The following is a 7603-nucleotide window of genomic DNA, read 5'->3' as shown; positions in this document are numbered from 1 at the left end:
TACTAAGTGTGGTGTTTACAAGACTCGTTTGTACTAAGTGTGGTGTTTACAAGATTCATTTGTACTAAGTGTGATGTTTACAAGACTCGTTTGTACTAAGTGTGATGTTTACAAGATTCATTTGTACTAAGTGTGGTGTTTACAAGATTCATTTGTACTAAGTGTGGTGTTTACAAAATTCATTTGTACTAAGTGTGATGTTTACAAGATTCATTTGTACTAAGTGTGGTGTTTACAAGATTCATTTGTACTAAGTGTGATGTTTACAAGACTCATTTGTACTAAGTGTGATGTTTACAAGATTCATTTGTACTAAGTGTGGTGTTTACAAGATTCATTTGTACTAAGTGTGATGTTTACAAGACTCATTTGTACTAAGTGTGATGTTTACAAGATTCATTTGTACTAAGTGTGATGTTTACAAGACTCATTTCTATTAAGTGTGGTGTTTACAAGATTCCTTTGTACTAAATGTGATGTTTACAAGACTCATTTGTACTAAGTGTGGCGTTTACAAAATTTCATTGTACTAAGTGGGATGTTTACAAGATTTCATTGTACTAAGTGTGGTGTTTACAAGATTTCATTGTACTAAGTGGGATGTTTACAAGATTCCATTGTACTAAGTGGGATGTTTACAAGGTTTCATTGTACTAAGTGGGATGTTTACAAGATTTCATTGTAGTAAGTGAGATGTTTACAAGATTTCATTGTACTAAGTGGGATGTTTACAAGGTTTCATTGTACTAAGTGTGGTGTTTACAAGGTTTCATTGTAGTAAGTGAGATGTTTACAAGATTTCATTGTACTAAGTGGGATGTTTACAAGATGTCATTGTACTAAGTGTGGTGTTTACAAGATTTCATTGTACTAAGTGGGGTGTTTACAAGATTCCATTGTACTAAGTGGGATGTTTACAAGGTTTCATTGTACTAAGTGGGATGTTTACAAGGTTTCATTGTACTAAGTGGGATGTTTACAAGATTTCATTGTACTAAGTGGGATGTTTACAAGATTTCATTGTACTAAGTGTGGTGTTTACAAGGTTTCATTGTAGTAAGTGAGATGTTTACAAGATTTCATTGTACTAAGTGGGATGTTTACAAGATTTCATTGTACTAAGTGTGGTGTTTACAAGATTTCATTGTACTAAGTGGGATGTTTACAAGATTCCATTGTACTAAGTGGGATGTTTACAAGGTTTCATTGTACTAAGTGGGATGTTTACAAGATTTCATTGTACTAAGTGGGATGTTTACAAGATTTCATTGTACTAAGTGTGATGTTTACAAGATTTCATTGTACTAAGTGGGATGTTTACAAGATTCCATTGTACTAAGTGGGATGTTTACAAGGTTTCATTGTACTAAGTGGGATGTTTACAAGATTTCATTGTAGTAAGTGAGATGTTTACAAGATTTCATTGTACTAAGTGGGATGTTTACAAGGTTTCATTGTACTAAGTGGGATGTTTACAAGATTTCATTGTAGTAAGTGAGATGTTTACAAGATTTCATTGTACTAAGTGGGATGTTTACAAGGTTTCATTGTACTAAGTGGGATGTTTACAAGATTTCATTGTACTAAGTGGGATGTTTACAAGATTTCATTGTACTAAGTGGGATGTTTACAAGGTTTCATTGTACTAAGTGGGATGTTTACAAGATTTCATTGTACTAAGTGGGATGTTTACAAGATTTCATTGTAGTAAGTGTGATTTTATAAATGATGGCCGATGACCGCATTGTTCTTGTATAACACCATTGCTAGTCGTTTCCGTTCCGAGTTAATCCAAACACAAGGACCTGTTTATTCTCCTCTGTGCATCTGTACCTTTCTCCGACATGTCTGGATAAATCATTTTCAAATATCACCGTGCATCATAAATCATTGTCACACATATACGCTTCAATACATTCATTTCAATGTCCAAATCATAATGATCAAGTAGCGACCATTTCAGTTTATCAAAATCAAGTATTTGTGCTATTCTGAACCAAAATGGCACTCATATGTGCATGGATTTTTGTTCAAACTTGGGGCACATATTGAACATTGTGGGACCTTTGTGTATGTGACTTTGTTTCGCAAATCGAATGTGGTTCACATTACAGAGATTACATGTCAGTTACAAGTTCACTTTTTACAGTCAATTTATCGCCCACTTTCTTTCATCTTTCACTAGAAATTATGCACAAGGTGTTCAATAGTTTAACTATGTTTTTCATTACTAGGATTTCTTTAATCTCATTTCATCTGGAACCATGCATTCCTTTCTGCTGTACTAAACATCTCATTGGAAATTGCGTATGAATTGCGACATTTAATTGGGAAAATGCTTTATACACTTACAAAAAATAATATCCTTGTACAAATTACGGATGAATAAAATAGCTTATTACATTTTACACCTTGCCCATGTCTACAAATTTACATTTTTTATTTATTTAAATTACACTTGCGAAAATAAAAACAATTGATTGCAGCTTACGAAAATACCCCTTGCCATCCCTCAAACACAAATATGGCTTCTATGGTAAAAATGCACTGTAAGTCAGCACTTGCACTTGCAATTTGCACATAAGAATATTCTGGAGAGAAAAAAGTGACCGTCAATGCATGAAACTGTCACCTGGCACAAAAAAAAAACATTTTTAAAAAGAAAAACAAAAAACATTTCCTCTACCAGATACTTTTATTTTTATTCTATGTAGTCCTACTTGCATTTATTTGTTTTTGTTGTTCGCTAAACCAAGTGACTTTAGTCAGATTTTTTTTATCAGTCAACTTTTACTCTAAGTATTGTTGAAATGTTGGTGTTAATAAGGAGTGAACATTGGCTGAGCTACCAGTATCATTTAAGACAAAAAGATAGTGGTTCAGAATGTCGACAATATCAGAGAAAAAAGTATTTTATCAATAGTTGGCCACAATGATGTACAATGTTCAACTTGGACAGTCTGTTTTTATTATCAGATAGTAAGATGTATCTAGCTTAGACGATAATGTTAAAAAGTGTAAAGATGGAGTTCACTTTCATTTATTTGTTGAAACAGGAGACAGTCGCTGTTTGGCCATCATTCACAACCTTGAACGTAAATGTGTCTAAGACAAGAAAAAAAATTAAAATGTCACAGGGTTACTGGACATCAGAATACTTAAGGAAATTCCTGGCAAACAACATAATGATCTCAGAAGAAAGAGCTTCGCAAATGTAGGAGAATGCAATTTATAGTTTTTTTTTAGTATCACTTTTTATTCACTAAATATTCAACTTTATTACCAGTATATATGCAGTTGACCATCTTGGCTCTCCAGCAAAGGATTATGGATGCAGTATGATATCACAGCCAATGTTGAATTGAAAAATTGAGAAAATGATTTCATCTATAACTAGTTTAGAACAAAGTTAATTATGAAACTTAAGTTCTACCAATTATAAATATTACTTACTGTAAAATACTTTATTTTCACTTGGAATTATTTTTTTCTATTTTTCACTGAATTAACGATTCAGTGAAAATAAAATCCAGCGAAAATCCCTTTTTTTCCTATATTTTACATTCAACTCGCCACAAATCAGAGAGAATAAATTCTATACAAAACTCTCAAAAAGTCTTTTCTGCGAAAATTAATTCAAGCTAAAATAAAGTATTTCACAGTATACAAAAAAAAAACTCCTGCAGATTCCTAGTTTAATTCTCTGGGGCCTGTGATTAAACAAAAACAAGTTTCCAGTAATTGTTCACAAATAACAAACAAACACACCTGTAATTTATAAGCACAGTAGCAAAATTTATTACACACTCAATCATAGTCTTTATGGACAACAAATCAAATGAAATGTTACAAAAATAAACCAGCTTAAATCAGATAAATAATACAAGTTCAAAGATAACAGTGTCCCTGATAATTTAATAACATATCCTTAGAATTATACAAAACATTTTTAATTTACAAAAACCAAAAAGTAGAATAAAGAAAGACAGAAAAATAAGTGTAATTCACCATCATGATGTATGCTTCCCTCCCTCCCTCCCCAGTATAATGAATCAGCCCAATACTATGAAAGAGCAGATTGTACCATGTGCAAAATAGGGGAAGCACTTACTCAGAGAAATGACGAGTTAAACAAATTCACCATACAATGACATGCAATTTACTTCAACAAATCTACAAACATAAATACAGTATTGTCCATATATATATACACTTTCATATCCTAAATGTTGCTTAATTATAAAAAAACTAACAAATTTTGCATCCAGTTTTCTTAAACTTCTAGCCAATTCATCATTACAATGATTACCAATTTACCAGGCTAACATATACCCATTCTGGCACATTCCATTTTTAAAAGAGGTGATTCTCATAAAAATCTCAAATTAAAGCAGAAACTTTGGTAAAAATATTTTGAAACAAATTATTTAGCTTCTTCAGTTTTTTGTTTTTTTTTTGTAATTTGAAAGAAAATTCAAAAACTTTCTTGAACTGATGACTTGAAACATCACTGTTAAGGAACAAAGAAATCTGCAACCCAACATCTGATTGGCAGATATTATAACCTGACAGCAATTCCTACCATCCGATTGGTAGGTGCATGTCATGGGACCCAAGTTTCTACAATGTGAATGGGCGATGATACTGATATCAACATCAGTTTTTAGCCAATAAGGAGTGCTATGAATACAACGCTTTGTAGTTGAAACAACTTTACACCAATTTTTTCCACCACAAAGTTGTGAATGTTGCATAAAGCTCCTGAATACTCATGTTTATCACAAAAAACTGTAATAAATTAATACACAACTTGTAACCATGACAACACAAACTACCAAGAATGTTGTACTGGTAATATGCACCATTTACTTTTTTAACTTTGCAAGAAAATTTCCACAAACACTGACTTGTGAAAGAAAATGTTAAAATTACATAGCAATTATTAAACTTTAATAAAGGACTGTGTTTAGAACTCGGACACATTGTGCACATCGATTACAGAACCCATATCAAACACTAAGACCAACATCATTTAAATAGTTTCACAAGGAGCCTTTTAAAACAGTAAACTTGAGAACACCACTAAATTATCTGGCAATATATAAATTTGAGTGGTTAACAGTAAATTTCAAGAAATACAAACACTTGTAACACTTCCATTGTAATTGAAGACTGGTAGAAGAGTGACCCTAGTCTCAGATTGACGACACATCGCTCAAAGACATGACGCCGAATAATGCTCTAACATCGGTGCTTAGCAGTAATCACAAATCACTTGCAAGACATACAGTCATGGAGGATCATTTACAACACCGTGTCAAGTGTCATTTCACCAAATGGTGAATAATTGTTGTCAATCTGTAGCAGAATGTGGTTGAAACGCAAACCAATCACGGGCTTGCAGGTTCAAAGTAGTTGTAGACGTACATATTTTAAATAGAGAAGTACTTGGTGATGACAATTGTGTTTTATACCCTATTTGTGCTAAACTATGTTAAATTTTTTATCATAATCACAATTGGAATCAATATTTCATTACAAAGCAAAGTATTAAGCCGACCATTAATTTATTAAATATGGACTATTTAAAAAGGCAGCCCACTTTGGCAAAATAGGATATTCACATCTTGAGAATACAAAGTTCATTAAAAGCCACTTTTTGTAAATCATCTTTTAGCAGACATTGATTTTATTTATTGATAATTTTCAGAATATTGTTTAGTTTAATATTGAAAGTTTAATTATACACATTTTCTTGTATCTCAGCCTATCATTAATTTTGACACGCCTGAGAAAACGAATATACGAAAAACGCACATTATGACTGCTACTGTGCATGATGTGAATCTCAATCATGCGACAGTGGTAAAATCTCGCAGTTGTTGAGTTTCCTGTAAATTACAAAATCAAACTGAACTAGAATTTTGTCTACAGTGTCATATAGATCCTACTCAAAGTACCAATGTGTTATACTGTCTGATTGTTTTGAATGAAAAATCCTCAAGAAAACATGTTCAAGACTTTATGCCATAAAGAGATGCTCCCTGGAATTAGATAGACATTGAAATACAATCTTTTCAACACTACTACTGTGGAATACTTTATTTTCGCTGGAATTAATTTTGCTGAAAAGGCTTTTTGTATGGAATTTATTTTCACTGATTTTTAATGAGTTTAATGTGAAATATAGGAAAAAAAGTATATTCACTGGATTTTATTTTCACGGAATCATCCCTTCAGCAAAAATGGCGAAAATAAATTCCGAGCGAAAATAAAGTATTCTACAGTATTTTTCTATACAACATTTTGTACATCATTGAGTGTCTTTTCTAATTTGTTTTGTTAAATTTTGTACCAAGTGCAATAACTCCTCATTGCCTACAAGAAAAATCTAAATTTGTGAAGAAATATGACTAAATTATGCAGTTTGCTCTTTGAAAGGTGACATTCTCAACCAATTTTTTTTCATGGGAAAAGAAAAGCATGGCTTTAAAGCAGTATATTAAATGATACCTCCCTCTACACAAATGTCTGTAACTTTTCACCAAAAGCGTGTGATCATGGTCGAGATGAATTGTAAAATGCAAAGATAAACTACGAGTCAAGCATGCATAGTTGTTGAGATATAGATATATAGAGTATTTCTGAATACTTCACCAGTTTGCACTTTGTGGAACATAGCAGTTGCCAATACACCATGGACATAGCTGGCATTTTCTTTCATTGCATTTTGGCATTGTAGTTTTCAGTACAGCATATACAAAAGAAAAATTGCTTTTAAAATAATGCTTTTTGTGACCTTAAAAGATTTTCACTATCAAAAACTTGTTAAATCAGAAATAACTGAACATCTCATTTGTGTTGATTAAACTGGACATTAATCGGATTTTTAGACAGAACATTAATGGAATTAGAACACACAAGATTTTCACTATCACTATTTAACAACACAAATTGGGGAAACACAAAGGTACGCAGATATTAAGCATGGCTCAATTATCTTATATACAGTCAAATCTACAGACAAATCACAATTATCCAGTAAGTAAATATGCGACATGATAAATTATATTAATTTTCATATGCTTCTGCTTTTTTTTTTGCTAGCTGACAATCGATATATTATGTCAGTTATCACATGCTATTATTATACATCTGTCACCGTAATGCCATAAGTTACAGCATGCCATAATTTTGCGGTATTTTACAGGTTATTTTTATCCTACCATAAAAGGAAATGCGAATTGCAAATATGGAATGATTTCGCGCGTAAGTGTCCTCTAATAATAAAATCAAACATGGCTGCCACCAGGGTTTGACCGGACTCCACACAAAGAAGTTTGCTGATTCTGTTCTAAAATTTGTTGATTTCGGCATTCCTATGATGTATCCTTGAAAGGAAAAGATGTATAATAATAAGGTTATTACGAGAATACCTCAAAGTATGCACTCCGCTGCTTGTCGGTCGATACTCCAGCTGTACTGTCTTCATGAATACTTTGAGGTACATTTTGTATCCTCGGAATAACCTTATGTTACATGAACATAACTACATGTAGGTTGAAATACAGATTCACATATCAGTCATTTATGTGTAATTAAT

The sequence above is a fragment of the Saccoglossus kowalevskii genome, chromosome 10 (assembly GCF_978046115.1).
Source record: "Saccoglossus kowalevskii chromosome 10, keSacKowa6.1, whole genome shotgun sequence".
In the NCBI taxonomy this organism is placed as follows: Eukaryota; Metazoa; Hemichordata; class Enteropneusta; family Harrimaniidae; genus Saccoglossus; species Saccoglossus kowalevskii.
Note: the sequence above shows the minus strand (reverse complement) of the source record.